This window comes from Tursiops truncatus, chromosome 2, assembly GCF_011762595.2.
Source record: "Tursiops truncatus isolate mTurTru1 chromosome 2, mTurTru1.mat.Y, whole genome shotgun sequence".
NCBI lineage: Eukaryota > Metazoa > Chordata > Mammalia > Artiodactyla > Delphinidae > Tursiops > Tursiops truncatus.
Genome location: NC_047035.1, coordinates 38,194,556 through 38,213,613, shown reverse-complemented (window position 1 = coordinate 38,213,613; position 19,058 = coordinate 38,194,556). Strand labels below are relative to the sequence as shown.

The 19,058-nt window shown below is 40.5% G+C and overlaps 1 protein-coding gene across 1 annotated transcript in view; it reads right to left on the bottom strand.

The window, feature by feature from the left end:
* GPHB5 (glycoprotein hormone subunit beta 5) overlaps positions 1–19,058 on the bottom strand; it is a 31,513-nt gene that overhangs the window by 11,793 nt on the left and 662 nt on the right. The gene's annotated exons all lie outside the window — the stretch shown is intronic.

The window sequence follows — 19,058 nt, the reverse complement described above, 5'->3', positions numbered from 1 at the left end:
TCCTTCCTCCTTCCCTTTCTTTATCTCCTCTTCCTTCCTTCTTTCTGTCCTTCCATATTTTATTGAATGTTACCGTGTGTCAGACACATGCTAAGTACATGTGATGCAAATATGAACAGAGCTAAGAACCTGCCCCCAAAGAGTCAACAGTCTAGCGAGGGTGATAAATAAACCAACATACATATGGCCCAGATATTGTACTCTTGGGCATTTATCCCAGAGATATGGAAATTTATGTTCCCGTAAAAACATGTACACATTTTCATGGCAGCTTTTTCATAAGAGTCCCAAACTGGAAACAACTCAGGTGTCCTTCAACAGGTGAATGGTTAAACAAACTGTGGTCCATCCATATCATGGAATCCTACACAGCAATAATAGGGAATGAACACACAACAACTCATGAATCTCTGGAGAATCATGGGGAGTGAAAAAGCCAGTCTTAAAAAGTTATATACTGTATGATTCCATTTATATAACATTCTTGAAATGACAAGATTCTAGAGATGCAGAACAGACTAGTGGTTGCCAGTGGTCAAGGAGACCCAGAGATAGGAAGGAAGTGGGTGTGGTTACAAGGGGCAAATGTAGGATTTTTGTGATGATAGAAATGTTCTGCTCTTGACCGTGGTGGTAAATAAATGAACAAAACATGTAATAAAACTGCATAGATTAAATATACACACATACATAGATATAAGTAAACTGAGTAAATGTGAACAAGATGGGTGATTATATCAATGTCAATACCCTGATAATATAATATTGTACTACAGTTTTAAGTACAAAAAACACTGAGGGAAACTGGATGAATGGGACACAGGATGTCTCTGTATGAATAAATGAGTCCTGTGGATGTAATGTTCATAATGATGACTATAGTTAGCAACACTGTATTGTATATTTGAAAGTTGAAAAGAGAGTAGATCTTCAAAGTTCTCATCACAAGAAAAAATATTTTGTAACTATGTGTAGTGAGGGATGTTAACTAAACTTAATGTAGTAATCATTTTATATATGAGATCATCATGTATCACTAAAACTAATACAATGTTAATGTCAAATATATCTCAATTTTTTAATGAAAAAAGTATTCTTCATAAAAAAAGTTAATTTTAAGTATTACTGTTAAGAAATAAAAAGAATTAGAAGCTTAAAAAAATAAATCAATATAACATTAAGTGGGATAAGTGCAGTGGTAAAAATGGAGATAGGGTGCTAGGAGACCTTAGATTATTTCCTATCGAGGTGACTCTAGCAAGTTGGGAGAGAATTCATCTCAGGCAGAGGAAACCACACGACTCCACCATTAGAGTTAAGAGCAGACTCTTTTGACATGATACTATATATAGAAAACCCTAAAGACTCCACACAAAAACTACTAGAACTGATCAAACAAGTTCAGGAAGGTAACAGAATACAAGATTAACATACAGAAATCAGTTGCACTTCTTTACACTAACAATGAAATATCAGAAAGGGAATGTAAAAAAACAAATCGCATCAAAAAAGTAAAATACTTAGGAATAAACCTGACCAAGGACGTAAAAGACTTTTATGCTGAGAACCATAAAACATTTATAAAGGAAATTTAAGATGATTCAAAGAAATGGAAAGATATCCCATGCTCTTGGATTGGAAGACTTAATATTGCTAAAATGGCCATACTACCCAAAGCAATCTACAGATTTAATGCAATCCCTATCAAATTACCCACGACATTTTTCACAGAACTAGAACAAGTAAGTCTAAAATTTATATGGAACCATAAAAGACACAGAATTGCCAAAGCAATCGTGAGGAAAAGGAACAAAGCAGGAGGCATAACCCTCCCAGGCTTCAGACTATACTACAAAGCTACAGTAATCAAAACAGCATGATATTGGCGCAAAAACTGACATATGAATCAACGGAACAGAATAGAGAGCCCAGAAATAAACCCACACATCTACAGTCAATTAATCTTCAACAAAGGAGGCAAGAATATACAATGGGGAAAAGACAGTCTCTTCAGCAAGTGGTGTTGGGAAAGTTGGACAGCCACATGTAAATAAATGAAGTTAGAACACTCCCTCATACCATACACAAAAATAAACTCAAAATGGCTTAAAGACTTAAATATAAGACATGACACCATAAAACTCCTAGAAGAGAACATAGGCAAACATTCTCTGACATAAATCTTACCAATGTTTTCTTAGGTCAGTCTCCCAAAGCAATTGAAATAAAAACAAAAATAAACAAATGGAACCTAATAAAACTTATAAGCTTTTGCACAGCAAAGGAAACCATAAACAAGATGAAAAGACAACCTACAGAATGGGAGAAAATATTTGCAAACGATGCAACCAACAATTTCCAAAATATACAAACAGCTCATACAACTCAACAATAACAACAAAAAAACAAACAACCCAACTGAAAAATGGGCAGAAGACCTAAATAGACATTTCTCCAAAGAAGACATACAGGTGGCCAAAGGGCACATGAAAAGATTCTCAACATCACTAGTTATTAGAGAATTGCAAATCAAAACTACACCTCACATCAATCTGAATGGCCATCATTAAAAAGTCTACAAATAACAAATGCTGGGGAGGGTGTGGAGAAAAGGGAACCCTCCTATACTGTTGGGAATGTAAGCTGGCACAGCCGCTATGGAAAACAGCATAGACGTTCCTCAAAAATCTAAAAATAGAATTGCAATATGATCCAGCAATCCCACTCCTGGACAGATATCTGGACAAAACTATAACTCAAAAAGACACATGCACCCCTATGTTCATAGCAGCACTATTCATAATAGCCAAGACATGGAAACAACCTGAATGTCCATCAACAGGGGAATAGATAAAGGAGTTGTGATACATACATACAATGGAATATTACTCAGCCATAAAAAAAGAATGAAATATTGCCATTTGCAGCAACATGGATGCAACTAGAGATTACCATACTAAGTGAAGTCATTCAGAAAGACAAATACCATATTATATCACTTATATGTGGAATCTAAAATACGACACAAATGAACTTATCTATGAAACAGAAACAGACTCACAGACGTAGAGAACAGACTTGTGGTTGCCAAGGGGAGGGGGAAGAGATGGAGTGGGAATTTGGGGTCAGCAGATACAAAGTAGTATACATAGAATGGATAAACAACAAGGTACTACTCTACAGCACAGGGAACTGTATTTAATATTCTGTGATACACCATAATGGAAAAAGAATATTAAAAAGAATGTATGTATAGGTATAACTGAATCACTTTGCTCTCCAGCAATTAACAAAACACAACATTACTGTGTATAGTAAATCAACTATATTCCAAAAAAAATTACTTTAAAAGAGCAGACTCTTCATCTGTCTTGCTCACTGCTATTTCTCCAAGGCCTAAAACACTGCCTGGCTCACAGTTAATTATCAAAAACTGTTCACTGAATGAATAATAAAGATGTGGAAGAGGATGTGGTGAGTTTTGGAAGCTACAAGGAGTCATCATGGTTGAGCATAGAGTGTGTTTAGGAGGATAGACAGGGATGAGAATGGTTACAGAAGATGGGCTACGGGTCAGGTACTCTGAAGGGTTCAACCTTTATTCCAACATAAAGTAGGAGCCAAGAAAGATCCTGTGAGCACAGTGAAGAGACAGACTGGAACAAAGACACCAGCTGGGGAGGTTGCTGTGGCGATCCAGGTGAGTCCTTTGCTTACAGTCTCGTATGTTAGAAGTCCTTCAGTATAAGTCCTATGTCCAAAACGGAGGTGTCCAATAGCAATAGAATTCAAGCCACATACGCAATTTTAAATTTCTAGTAGCCATATTAAGAAAATCAAAGGAAAAGGTGAAATTAATTATAATAATTAATTCCAGCGTGTTAAAATCTAGAAATAAGATTGTACCCAATATTATCATATAATCAACATGTAATCAAAATAAAACGTTATTCATGAAATTCTTTATACTCTTTTTACATCCTTTTCCTATACTAAGTCTTTGGAGTCTGATCTGTATTGATATGTATCATTGACAACACATCTCAGTTCAAAGCAGCCACATTTCAAGTGCTTAAGAGCTACATGCCCTAGCTACCATATCGAACAGCATAGGTCTAATGCACAGATGGTGCTACCCAGTGGCAAGGAATAATTATTTGAACTTCCTCTAGACCCTTTCCATGTGGCACGACTATTAATTCTCACAACAACAGCAACGACAATCCTATGAAGTATCATCATCTACCTTTGTGATGAGGAAACTGAGCCCCAAAGAAGTTAAACAAATGGACCATGGCCTTCCAACTAATCAGTGATGGAGGTAGTATTCAAATTCAGCTCTGACTGACTGCTTTTTCCTCTATGCGGCTGCTTTAGCCACTTTATTATGCTGTTCCAGTGAGAAACCTTGGCCTGCAGTGAGGGATCATAAGATCAATCTTATGGAAACATCTGAGCCCTCGCCAACTGAGCTCGTGCAGCTGATGCATGTGAAACTTCAAAGCTTGAAGCAGCAAGGAGTCCATAAAAGAGACGATTTTTTTTTTCAGAATTTATCAAAATGCTTATTTATCTGGAACCTGATTTCTGAGCTGCTGAGCCTAATTACTTGATTTGAGAGTCTCAGTCTTTAGAAATGTGCTGGTCTGCCTAACTGAATCACTGCTTCTTACCTTAACCTCACTGAGGAGCTCACATCAAAATAAATTATGGGGAGAAATTTCTTCTAAGTAGAGATGGCCCTGACATTTAGTGAATGATGAAGCCAGAATAGTATTCAGGTCCAGAGACGGGACACTAATATAATCAAGGGAATGGAAGAACTTCATAATAAAGGATAGGCTTTGAAACAAATCACCAGCCTAAAGGATAAGCTGGACAGGCAAAGGCTGAGGGGAAGGAAGATACAACATAAGATCTTGAAGCCATGATGGCTATGGATATAGTGAACAGCAGTATTTCTAAGGCTGACCTAAGACCCGTTTCTCTCTGTAGCTGTGGCCCCTGGGCCCTGGGTGTCTCTTGTAACAAGTGACCCACATTTGCAAAATGCTGGCCAAGGATTAGAGATGTAGTTTGAGATGTTTAAGAGCTGAATAAAGTAAAAGTCTCAAACCCACGAATCTGAATTAACAAGCCATGGATAGAAAGCCAACTAAGGCCGAGAACATGAAGCTGAAACAGTCTGAATATTAAGTACACAAACTTCTAATACCATTTGTTGACTTCCTCACTATCTACATGACCTCTCTATTTGGATGTCACAGAAACATCCCAAACTCATTATGTCCCAAACAAAGTTCTTTATCTTTTTCTCCAGGGTCTTTCCCACCTCTTTCATCTGGCATTTTCCATCTCTGTAAATGAAACCCTTTGAGATTCATTCTAAGCACCTCCCTGCCTCCCCCCCACCCACATACAATTCTATCAGTTTTATCTCCTAAATACCTTGTGACTCAGTTTCCTAATTCAAAACCCTTAAAGACCCTTCTTACTTATGCCTCTGACTCCTTCCTCTCTCTTCACTGTACCTAGAAAGATCTTTTATCAATGTCAGTACATGATTTGTACATTCTGGTTTAAACTCATCACTGCTCCCCATGGCACCCAAGACAAAATACAAACTCTTTAACAAAGCTCTCTCCTTAGCCCCTCCCCATTCTCACTCCAAGTTCAGGTCTCTCTTCATGAGCCAAGGACCACCCTCTCTCCCATCTGGCCTTCACACTTGCCCTTTCCTCTCCCCAGTTCCTGCCTCTGCTTCACCCCCTATTCATCCTTTAGGACTTGGCTTAGCTGTTTGCTTCCTTCAGGAAGCCTTCCCTGATCCTCAAAGTCTGAGATGGATGCCCAAGACGTGAGCTCTCATCATGCCTCTTGCCTCCCCTATTGCAGCTCCTTTCATATGGGACCATCATCAGAGGTTCACTTGTCTCCAACCCCTACTAGATTGTAAGCTCCAAGTAGCTGCCCTGTCACTCTCCTGTTCACCCTTCCATCCTCAGCGCTTGTACAGAATAGGCAATAAACACTTAAGTAAATGAGGAAAACTGAATGCTTGTGGAGAACACCAAATATCACTTATTCCCATTTTCCCCCAACTCAAAACTTTGTGAACCTCCATTAAAGGTTGGCAAATATTTCTGGAAAAGCAAATAGTCGATCCAACAAGATCTGCCTTCCCATATCTAAATGAGAACTCAGTGGGACAGTGCAGGGTCATCATGAAATGCCACGAGGTTTGAGTTAGTGCAACGTGGGGCCCACGTGTAGGGGTGTGGAGTCACCCAGGCAACAAGCAGTTCTGGAAGCATTAGGCCCGGGGAGCAGGGTCAGCACCCACTTTCCCGTTATCTTCTTTCCCATCACAGGACACTAAACCTGCCGGCTTCCACCCCCTACCAATATGAACAGATTCCTCCATGCGAGTGGTCAGGCAGGGCACATGTCTGCTTCTTGAAACTCCTCGGCACCTTGGTCTGTTTGGCTGAGTTTTATGACTACAATTACTTGGAAAGGAAAAAACATTTTCCTTCTTTGCAGCTTGAAATACCTCATCAAAGAAATGTGGAGACTATGGAAATCAGATTTGACTGGCAGACAGCTATTTGCTTCGATCACTTCTGCTATTCTGTAGCTCTCTTTGGAAAAAGGAGTTTGGGCTTTTCTGACAGCCTGATGGGCAAGGACATAATTTTAATAATCCTCTCCCCTCAGGGGCAAAAGTAAAGAAGGAAACTTCATAATGAAATTACTGTGCCTCAAATATGTGGTCGCTAGGTTCATCCTTTCTGCATTGTTCATGTCCAGGACTCTGGAAACGAGATGCATATTTCAGGCATGCCTGACACTGTTGTTGATGCTCTGTTTTCTACACTGCCTTGAAGACCGATGAGGCCTGCGAAAGACTGAGCCTGTGAAGCTTTAGAAGTACTATCAGAACACACACACACGCACAATTCAACTCTGTTCATCACGTAAAAAGCCTGGATCTAACTCTTCAAAATGAATTACAAGACCCTTGTATGTTTAGACTCCAATTTCCAATGTTATGATTGGGGTTAGTTGGGAGGAAGGGATGCTTATCTCCCATTCTCACTTGTCTGTAGTGGGCAAGAGGAGAGAATGGATAGAACAATTCAGCCCTCTGTCTCTCTACTCCACACTCCCACCCTCTGTCTCTTTTCTGATCCAATGATGAGATTGGGAAATAAACAAGGTGACTCAGCGTCCTGGAGGTTTAGAGTTCAGGTAGATTTATCACTTGGGATGGTTTTGGCGGCACATAACAAGCCACTGAAGGTACCATAAGCATACTTGAGCCTAAGTAACAAGAAACCCGGAGTCAGGACGATCCGGCTTTGGTGGGGCTGCTCAACAGCGTCACCAAGGACCCAGGTGCTGCTCATGTGTCTGGTCTGCGATCCCCAGCGTGTTGACATGCCTCCCTTCATGACCTGCCCCAGCTCCAAACTGAGTGTCCTTAAGCAACAAGTGTCCAAAAGCAAAAAGGAAGGAAGGAGGGAAGGAAGGGAGGGAGGGAGAGGGAGAGGGGGAGTGAGGGAAACAGGAAGGAAGGAAGGAAAGAAAGGGAATAAGGAGAGGAAAGTATGATACCTTGTCACAGCACTTCTCTTTTAAGGGAGAAACGTCTTCCAGAAGTTTCCTCCGATTTCCTCTTTAATCACGTTGGCCAGAATCAGGCCACACAATCATGCACTAGCTGTAAAAGGAAGGCTGGGAATGGGAGTACCTTGTCTGCAGCTGGAAGACCAGCTTTGTTCACAAGGGAGAAAGGCACCTACTGGTGTGTCAGGTAGACAACCACCAGTGCCTGTCACATGTGTTGGTTTGAGTCAGAGCAAAGGCCATGTCAAGTTGTGCTCTCTAATTTAACCTCATTCAGTAGGAAAGCCAATATTTGTACCTCCTCCTATCAGATTCCTGCATCCTATCTTTCTATTAGTTCCAAGCTCAGAGCAAGGAGAGAGTCATGATTACTTATTACCCTCCAACACTAACAGTTACTGCCAGGAGCACAGCTGACCATAGAAAAATAAACCACCGCCCTCAGTTTCTTTATCTGCAAAGCGAGAGATTTGGATGAGAGCATCTCCGAAGCCCCTTCCAGCCCAGACAGTCTGTGGTCCTATGACTGTGCATTCAAATGTCTCCAAGCAGTGAATCAAATCACAATCAGCCTAAGAAATGTTATGAAAGGAAACAATTTTACTCACATTGACTTACACTGGCCTTAAGGAATCAAAACTAGTAAATCATGATGAAGTTTGAAGCCAGTGTCAGCTTAATAAAAATAGGAACTTGTGAATATGCCCCAAGCCTGTTGTTCAGAGTAGCCATGTAATGGGCTTACGAGAGTTTAGGAAAATTGTTATTCCCTTGAAACTGAGTTTTGTTAAGACAAGCAGAATGACAAGGCACTAAAAATGGATCTCTCCTTCATCTCTGCATTGAAACGATCTCTAATGTCTACAGGATACAGCCCAAACGCCTTGACACAGCTTATAAAAGGTCCTAGCATCAGCCTCCATTCACAGCTAATGTTTTTAGTCTGACTCTGTGCTCAATACATATGAAGCACTTTACATGTTATTGTCTCTTTTAACCCTCACAACAAGAATATTGTTATAATGTTGTTATCTCCATTTTACATATGAAAAAAACTGGAGTTAAGTAACTTGCCCAAGGTCACACAGCTAAAAGTAATGGAGTCAGGATTTCAATGTTGGCAGTCTGTAACCAGAGCCCATGCCCTTGACCACTATGTTATATTCCTCTACAGTATTTAAATATTTTTTTAAATTTTTGTTTACATTTCTATTTCTACCACTAATCCATAAGGGCCATTGTCTTCCCACCCCTTAATACTGTATCTGACAGCAAACAGACACTCAATGAAGATTTAAAGAATGAATGAATGGGGCACAGTGGTTGAGAGTCCGCCTGCCGATGCAGGGGACATGGGTTCGTGCCCTGGTCCCGGAGGATCCCACATGCCGCAGAGCAGCTGGGCCCGTGAGCCATGGCCACTGAGCCTGCAAGTCTGGAGCCTGTGCTCCGCAATGGGAGAGGCCACAACGGTGAGAGGCCCGCATACCGCAAAAAAAAAAAAAAAAAAGAATGAATGAATGACTTCCTGTGCAGACTTTTCACTGTTCTTCAAACGTTCTTACTCTATTATACAACCAAGCTGCTGTGCTCCACCTTACACAGCTCCTTCTGCCCAGCAGACTCCAACTCCTCCTTCAGGTATGTGCTCAGATGTCATATCCATGCTGTGCTCTTCCCATCCGTCTTCCAAAGAGAAAAATAGGTCACATGGAAAACAAGTCACATAAGAAGGCACTAGAATCAGAATGGCATAATATTTACTTATTAATCAGGATCAGCTAAGAAAAATGCCCAAATCTCAATGGCTTACCAAATAAAATCACTCACAGTCAGCAGAAGCAGAGGGCAGGGCTCTGCCATCATTAAGGGACAGAGGGTCCATCTTACGATAACACCATCTTCAAGGTGTGGCCTGGAGGACCACCATGGAAGGGGAAGAGAGAGCCTGGAGGACAGTGCAGCCTGAAGTGGGCACATCACCTCCACCCACATCCCATTGGCCATAACTCAATCTTATGGCTCTGACCTAACTGCAAATAAGGCTGAGGAACAAGGCCATCCTGCACGCCCAAGAAGAAAATGAAATAAATTGGGTGAACACATAATATTGTTTTCACCAGAGCTTCTCCACAGTAATATGGAAAAAATGCCTTCAGAATTCAAATGAAAAGTATTTTCATCTTAGGAAATTCTACACCTAGACAAATTTTCAATCAAGCATTAAAGTAGAATAAAGAAATGTTCAGGCATGCAACATCTCAAAAAGTATACACCCCATGTACCCTTTCTCAGGAAGCTACCAAAGAACGTAAACAAGGAAGTAAAGAAAGGAAGAAGAAAACATCAAATCCAGGAATCAGGGATCCAAGGCAGGAGAGAGTTGAAGAGAAGTCCTAAAATAATAGCCATACAGAAGGCCCAGAGAACAACAAACTCAAACTGGAGAAGAAGGGTGTATAGTGACCCCATTTGAAGGTGGGGAAAGGGAAAGGGGGCTGCTGATATAAGTGTGCTCTATTATACCACCCTGCTCCCTCATCTTCATTATATGAAGTCAACAAAATAACAGCTAAAATTTATAAATCTAGAAATTACAGTATAGGCATATTACTTAGAAATGGAGAAGTTACAAAAGAAACAGTTAAAAAGAATTGAAAAGTGTTGGTTGGAAGTGGGGCGGGGTAGATCAAGGGAAGGCCATTTTTCATTCTAACTCTTCATATAGTATTTGAGTTTTTAACCATATAATGAATTTCTTGGCTAAAAACTTACATATTTTTTAAACAAAGAGGAAAGAGAGATAAAGAAGTTTTCATACTCTTTTCCTTCATCCTACCCAAAGCTTCCCCCAAGAACCTCATGATGGCCTCAAAATGTCAAGAAGGGAAGAATGGGACGGGGCAAATGTGCATTAATATGACAACTTCTTTGAACCCGCTAGCAGAGTATTTTCCCTTTCATCCAATTCTTTTTTAAAATACTGGTCAGTGGTCCCATCTGCCTAAGTAGGTTCAAGGGAAGAGGGGAAAACAGATGAGGCCATGAAGAGAGGCTCTGTAGTAGCACTAGTGACCACCATCCATATTGGACCTCTCCTCCATCTTGCCAAAAAAGGAAAAATAAGACATTCTAGGCATTTTTCTGACATCTTTATGCTCTATATCCTCCTTATCTAGTTTGACAGGACTGTTTGGTGAGCTCATGATGGTCACCCATAAGTATTGCCTTCAAAAGTGCTGGTACACCTGTCAATCTTACCTAATTTCAATAATTCACCTTTTGATTTTTTTTCAGGCAACGTTTGTTCATTTCTTGGCTCTCTTGCTTCCAAAAGTTCTCTAGCAGTGGTTCTGTTGTTCTTCCAAAACTTCCAAAAGTTCTCTAGCAATGGTTCTGCTGTGAGTTCTGTAAGATCTATTAGAATGTCATTTACTTGGTCCTAAATACTTGACCACGTTTTTTGGATGTGTGAGTTTCAGTTGTCTCTTCAACAACATTCATCCTGTTGTCATCTATTGGGCACCATTAGGTATGGGGGGGGGCGGGGACAGACATGAAGAACATATTAACAGTTCTTGCCATTGAGGAGCTCTTAGTCTAGAGGAATAGAATGAAAAATAAGTCAGTAATTTCAACAGTGATAAGGGCTATGATATGGATAGGGGGCTACAGGTTTGGAGGGACACTTAAGTCGTACTGGAGTAAGGAGGATAGGCTTCCTGGAAAGAGGCATCCTTTGAACATCTGAAGGACACAGGAGTGAACATGTTAAGGGAAAGGAAACGGCATTCTGGGTAGAAGAAAGAGCATAAAAAAGCTCAGAAGTGAAAGAGAACACAGAAGGGTCAGGGAATCGAAAGTCATTTGGGCATGGGGGGAATGACAGGAGATGGAGCGCACAGCCAGAGGGGAACAAGGGCCAGGTTCTGCTGGGCAGACACTGGAGGATTTTATTCAGAGGAGTGATATGATCAGATATGAGTTTCACATAGATCCCTCTGACCCAGGGAATTAAAGTGTGTGTGGTAGGGGAGGGAGGGTGAGATTGGAGAAAGAAGACTCTGACCCGACATGAGACCACTGAGGTAACGAGGGGAGAATCCCGAGTGTGGACTAAGACAATGGAAGTATAGATAAAAAAGGAGAGCAACTAAAATCTATTTGAGAGGTTAATTCAACAGGATTTAGGTATAAAGGATGAAGGAGGGGAAGCATCTCAGATGGCCCAAGTGTCTGCCTTGTGACTCGGTAGATGGTGGTAGCATTGGCTAGCAGGGTACTGTGTGGGAATAGGTTTGGGGGCAGATGAGTTCACTTTGGGTTGACTTTGAAATATCTGCCAGACACTTGTATAGAGACATCTACTCATGGGTAGACACATAGGTCTGCAATCTAGAGAAAGATCAGGGCAAGAGAGAAAACAATTGAATCATCTGCACACAAGCAGTGGTGGAAGTGCTTGGGGGTGAACAAGATCTTCCAGAAAAGATATGTAGCAAAGATGGGGATTAACATACACACACTACTATATATGAAATAGATAACCAACGAGGACCTACTGTATAACACAGAGAACTCTACTCAATATTCTGTAATAACCTATATAGAAAAGAATCTGAAAAAGAATGAATATACGTATAGGTATAACTGAATCACTATACTGTACACCTGAAACTAACACAACATTGTAAATCAACTATACTTCAATAAAAATTAAAAAAAAAACATAAGGGGCAGGAGGTCAAATAAGGAGCCTCACAGCTTAATACTTGGCTCATTTGAACCAAAGTATTTATCTCCTCAAGGTTCCCACAGCACCTTGACCTAACATCCATCATTGTTATGACTATGTACTTTTTTCCCCTGTGCTAGACACAATCAGCTTGAAGGTAAGGACAAAATCTTATTTGACTTCATATCCCTAGGATTAAATACATACATAATTAAGAATATTCTGGGCTTCCCTGGTGGCACAGTGGTTGAGAGTCTGCCTGCTGATGCAGGGGACGCGGGTTCGTGCCCCGGTCCGGGAAGATCCCACATGCCGCGAAGCGGCTGGGCCCCTGAGCCATGGCCGCTGAGCCTGCGCGTCCGGAGCCTGTGCTCCACAACGGGAGAGGCCACAACAGTGAGAGGCCCGTGTACCGCAAAATTAAAAAAAAAGAATATTCTACATGCTCAATAAGTGTTTATTAAACAATGATTGTATACTCATAGTTCATGGAAGAGGCAAAAAATAGCAAGTCTGATGTGCTTCAAATTCAGGAAAGCACCAGGCTTTAGCATGTCACTCAAGAAGAATTTTAATCTAAGAGCATACCTCTTCTCTCTGCCCCCTCATTCTCTTAACTCACGTAAGAGCAGAAATCTGGTTTTTAGATTCTACCACTTGCTTTTCTCCTATCATCATGAAAACAGGAGTATTCTTTTTCTGAATTGCCTGGGCTCACTTTTAAAACTAAATTTAAATACCATAGAAATGGTCTTAATTGGTTTCTGCTCTTCAGTTAATCCTTCTCTAAGGCCCCTGGCAGGTACGGTGAGATCAGACTCCCTCCTGGGGCCAGCACCTGTGTGACAATTCCAGCGGCATGGTTATTATATGTGAGGCTTTTGTAATCAGAACCTCTCTCTGGGGACGGTTTACTGACATCAGAAGTTCGTCATGGTTACAAAGTACTTCGATTTCCAAAAATAAGAGGTCTCCTCTGCTGAGGTGGCAAGTGGTGTTTTGTTTCACACAGAGTAACTGGGGAAGAACCTCAGGTTCAGTGTCAGAGAGCCAAGATTTTTCTCCCTTCCCTGAGCCAGCTACCAGCCTACTCAGAAGACAGCGATCTGTGTTTATAGTCACTAAATTGAGTTTGAGAGAAAGTAAAGCTGGAAGGCATTTTGTCTTTGAAAAGAGGCCCCCAGAGGCAGGCTGCTGCTCCACGTGCCCACAGAAGCCCTCATGTTTAGAGTATGGACGCCAAGGCAGGAAAGTGGTGGGGGTGGTGGTGGCAGTGGTGGGATGCATTGGGAGATTGGGATTGACAATGTATACAGTAATATGTATAAAATGGATGACTAATAAGAACCTGCTGTATAAAAAAATAAATAAAATTCAAAAAATAAATAAAAATTTAAATATGAAAAAAAAAAAAAGGAAGTCCTCATGTTCTCCAGCCATGTGTCCTGGTTGGTAAGAAGAAAACGCAGTTAAGACTTTGTGCTTGGCATATTGTAAGAGCTCAATGAATGTTAACTAAAAAGCAAAACAAATAAAAACAAAAAGGTGACCAGGTCTGAATAATGGACCTTGGCTTCAGTCAGTACAATGCAGCGAAGAGCTGGGGTCCTGGTCTCAGACAAAGCTCATGACTAACTCTTATTACACCCAAAAAACAACAGCAACTAAATCAACCCTGGAATCTCAGTGGGAAGGTCAGCGTTTAATGGAAAGTACTCTCCTCATTCTCCTGCCCCTGAGACTGGAGATTAGATTTTTATGACGCTATTTCACACCTGACAACAGAAAAAGTATATATAAATAACATCCAAAGCTGACAAAAATGTTGTGCAAATAACACATCAAAATTCTGGAGACCTTGGAAATTTGTACAAAACTTTTGGAAAATAGTTTGCCCATAGGTCTTAAAAGTCATAGAAAGTTTTCTACCTTCTCATTCCTGGGAATTTATCCTAATGGGGAAAAAAATCTAAAATTAGAATACAACTTTGCAAAGTGCCTTTATTGCAGCATTATTTTACAAAAATAGCAACAGGAAATATCTTAATCATGCAAGGATAGGAAAGTGTTAAATTATGGTCCATCCACACAATGGAATAATATTTATCAATTAAAATTATTATAAAGACTGTAGCATGTGGAAAAGCATTTGAAACAAAGGGGAAAAAATCAGAATGCAAAATTGTACAAAATAAATATTAGTATATCTGTTTAACAATTATGCCAGCCTGTGGACAAAAACTGGAAAGCCATATTAAGAATAATTTTTAAGTTGAGTAGATTGTGTTCACCATAAAAGTCAAATTATTTCAAATCTTCAAGGAAAGAAAATTCTGAAACTATTTAAATAATCCCAGAGAGAGAAGAAAAACAAAGTGCCTTTACAAAGGCCCTAATACAAAAACCGGGATAAGAGAGCACCAGAAAAGAAAGCTATAATCTTATTTTTCTTATGAATACTGATATGAAAATGATAAATAAAATATCAGTAAATTGAATCCAGCAACATATTAAACAAATAATATACCATGGCCAAGTTGGGTCTATTCCAGAAATGCAAGGATGATCCCATAACAGGAAATCTGTTCATATAACTCTCCATATTAATAGATCAAAAGAGGAAAAACACATGATGTCATCTCAACAGAGGCTGCATGTAACAAAACAAATACAGCAGTTATTCCTAATTTAAACTAATATTTAAATTCTTAGTAAAATAGGAAAGATAGGTATTTTCTCAATGTCATCTGTATATCTACACATATGTGCATAGTTATATTGAACTTTGGTTATTAGACCTATAAGAATGCAACAACAGTTAGTTGATCTGATGACTTCCTTGAAGACTAAATGGGTGCAATGACTATTCAAAGGTTCAAAGGCAAATCCTGCTATCAGCGTGTCCTGATCTTTGCAGACTGTACATTCAGGTCCAAGTTACTTTACCTCTATACCCATTAGGCTGCTTTGAGCTGCAAATTACGCCCATTCTCAATATTTTCCAATAGCTTTGCTTCACATAAACAGGCAGTTCCAAGTCTATCAACCCACATGTTCTCACCACTGCCTCCTTCTTACCACCAATCTCCATCTCATTCAGCTGTACCAGTGCTTTAGGTTTTTCCTAAAACATACCAAGCACATTCCTGCCTTGGGACCTTTGAATTTACTGTTCCCCCTGCCTAGAAAGTTCTTTCCTCAAATGTTTTAATGGCTCACTCCCTCACTTTATTCACTTCCCTGACCATATAGCATACCTCTCAGATATATGACCCCCAATCAAAACTCCCTAACTCCTCACCCTGCTTGATTACCTGATATCATATTAAGTATAAATGTGTGTACTGTGTTTTCTGTTAACAGAAGGCATGTTTCATGAAGGTAGCCACTTTGACCATGCTTTTCACCAGCACCTGGGACAGCGCCTGGCTCGCAGTAGCTGCTAAGTAGGTAATATGCTAAATACATTGTTGAAAAGAATAGGAAAATCTGACTCACACAGATTTAAACAACTAAGGAATTTATTTTCTCACAAAGCTAAATCCCCAAGGTAGGACAAGCTCCAGGAAAAAGTAAGGCTTTTTTTCTCTTTCTCTGCAGTTCGCTATGGTCTTCCCTCTTTAGCAAGCCTGCTTTATCCTCAGAAGGAGTCTGCCCTCGTGGTCACAAGATGGCTGCAGCAGCACCTGGAGCAATGTGCTTTCTCTTTCATGTCCATTTGAGACAGAGCAAGACTCTCCCCCTATACTAGTCAGAGTTCTCTCAAGTTGACACATAAAATTAACTATGATCCCTCCCCACCATCATGAAATAAAAGTCATTCCATTCACTCTGATTGAGCCCCCTTAGTTCACATGCCCACCCCTGAACCAATCACTGAAAAGGAGGATTGAATTCCAATTTTGGCTCACATGAATTAGGACCCACCCCTGGAGAAGGGCTAGAGTCAGCCTCCACTGCCTCACATGGGTTGCAGGAGGAAGGAGTGGGTGGATCTTTGTTTTAGACAACCAGCCATGACCACTACAATCTCTGACTTCAGAGAACTCCTCAAGCCCAGGGAACCCTTTCTGATAGAGTAACTAGCCTCTTGGGGTCTTAAAACACAATCATTTGGGGGGGGGGTGCTATGTCTTGAGTAAAGTACCACTCTTAGACAGGGGAGCTGCCTCAAAAATCTTCCTCCTGGGAGAGACTGAGCACTGGGAGAAAGAGAGCTAAATACACCCCTTTCTTGGGAGGGAGAAGGAGATGGAAACTGCAGTGCAAAACACATCTCACCAGAGAGCATTTTTTGCAAATCAGTATCAAAACATGAAGCATCTACAAAATACAATATTCCTCCACAGAAATTAAAGGTCATTTAATTCATATTCAGGCAACGTGAAGAAAGGCAGTAGTTCAACACAGGAGAAAATATTTTGTCAGCAAAATGAGCCCGGCTGTAATTTACTGAGGACACATCACCAGCCAGATACCCTAAACTGGTAAACCAATAGTATGATTAAAAGTTGCTCCAGGCACAACTCTTGCATTAGGGTGATCTCCCAGGAAAGAGAGCCTCAAAGAGACATTGCAAACCATCTGAAGTATTGCCTACCGTTTGAACAGTGTCACAATATCCTATTTAACCTGGGGCAAAAGCACAACCCAACTTCTAATGTATCCTTCCTGAAAAATATTCGATCATTTTTTTACATTGTGACTCCTTCACTGAGATACTTTAAATCCCATATAATTATTTTCTTTTTAATAAGCTGAGTTGTCACTATCTATATTAAGACATTTTGGAGTGACTATTTCACATGTCTTGAAAATGCTGTTTTTCTCAACATCAGATCAGATATGTCCAAACTATTGTAAGTTGGCCTCCTTCTTGACCCCCAGTGCTGGAGGCTGCAAACAACCATAGCAAAGGCAACACAGAAAAGGTAAGACTTTGAGTAAAACTTTCTTGCTTCTTTCTAATTGTCTTGCAAGGGTGTCTTCTTCAAAAGGGCTACTGTTTACTCACATGACATGAGCCTGAACATTATCCAGCATTTATAAGCTCTTTCATGAAAAACAATCAAAACTGATTTTGTAATGAATGACAGGGAACAGTAGAAGATTTGAAGATGCACAATATTGCATTACTAGCCAGGAAATTTGATACGAGCTGCCCCAGAACACAACCATCAAGGGACAGAACTGGACCACCCTCTAGGGTGCCTACTCCCAGCTCCTTCCGCTATTATGTTCCTGCCATGGGAAGGTTCTCCCCTCAGCCAGGCAGCCAGAGGCCCTTCCTGGTGTGTCTCTCTGTACACACAGCGAGCTCCTGCTCGAGTGCTACAGTAAAGCACAAATTCAGCTCTGAGTTTTCTTTCATCCAAAGCAAAGGTGTAAGGAAGACTTAAACATCCATAAGGACATACTTGTATATATCCCTAAGGATCTATATAGATATATCCAAACTAAAGTTGCTCCAAAGAATCACAGCTATTCCTAGTTCAGATAGGACTGAAAATACACATTAGTAGAGACACTAATCCCTAGGTCTGCATGATTTTATTCAGCAGAAATCAGTGACCAAGGTCAGCCAAACTGCAGAAAGCAGAGAGTCAAATTGAGGCAAGATTGGGAGGTTTCCAGGACTGCTAAAAGGCAGGGGCTTGAGAGGTTGTCAACAAAGTGGATGAGGAAGTGAAGCAGGAGTCTGACCTGGGTGAGTGAGTAGGGACAAGGGAGAGCTGACAGGCCATGGAGTCCTTGCATCAAGGGCTGTTTCGCATTTGTCTCTGAATCCCAGCAAACAGCATAGTCAATGCTCAGTACATATTGAATTTATGTATGAATGAAAGAAATGGATGAATGAATTCATACACACCCATGAGTGTACACACAAACAGATGCACACAGAGAATGAGAAAGATAGAGAGTCTTATACACTAGAAGACCAGGGTCATCATTAGACAAAATTCACCATTATTATTCATCCTTGTTAATTCTTGTTGCCTCAGATGGGTACTCCTTTGCTTCCCTTGCTCTACCCTTTAAGATGGAATACTCTGATGCTCAGACTCTGCATTCTGGGGAACACAAGCTAAGGCAGGTAAGTCTCCTGGGAGGCTTCTAGGGAAGAATTTCCCCTCTAATGAAAAGAGACCTGTAAGGAGAAATTGTTCTTCCTTCTTCTGGATGCAGTAACATGAGGACACAATGCCTGGAGCTGAGGCAGCCCTCTAGTAAACAGGAGGAGACAAGCTTGTGAACAAAAGCCAGTGTGATGAGGACAGCAGTATGATGATGGAAGTCCCTGCATCCCATTGTTCCACTAAAGTAACCAATCTTCAGACTTCTTATTATGTGAATTTATAAGTATTTTCATTATTTAAGCCACTGTTAATCCAATTTTCTGTTCTTTGCAGCCCCATCTCACCTGATACAATGAAACCAACAGAGTAGAATCACTCAACTGTAGGCTGTAACTCAGACGACACTGCTGTAACAAGGAGGTAGCATTGAATTCACTTAAACTGAAATATTCATGTATTTAAGTCAGAAAGTTCAGAAGCACAATAACTTAGGTGAGTTCAGAAGTATACTGTTGATAATATTTCTGACCAGCTAATTCAGGAGAAACTGATGGAAACATAGATAAAATCTAAGCCTCATTTCACTCAATAATTTGACCGCTTCTTCCCCTCAATCT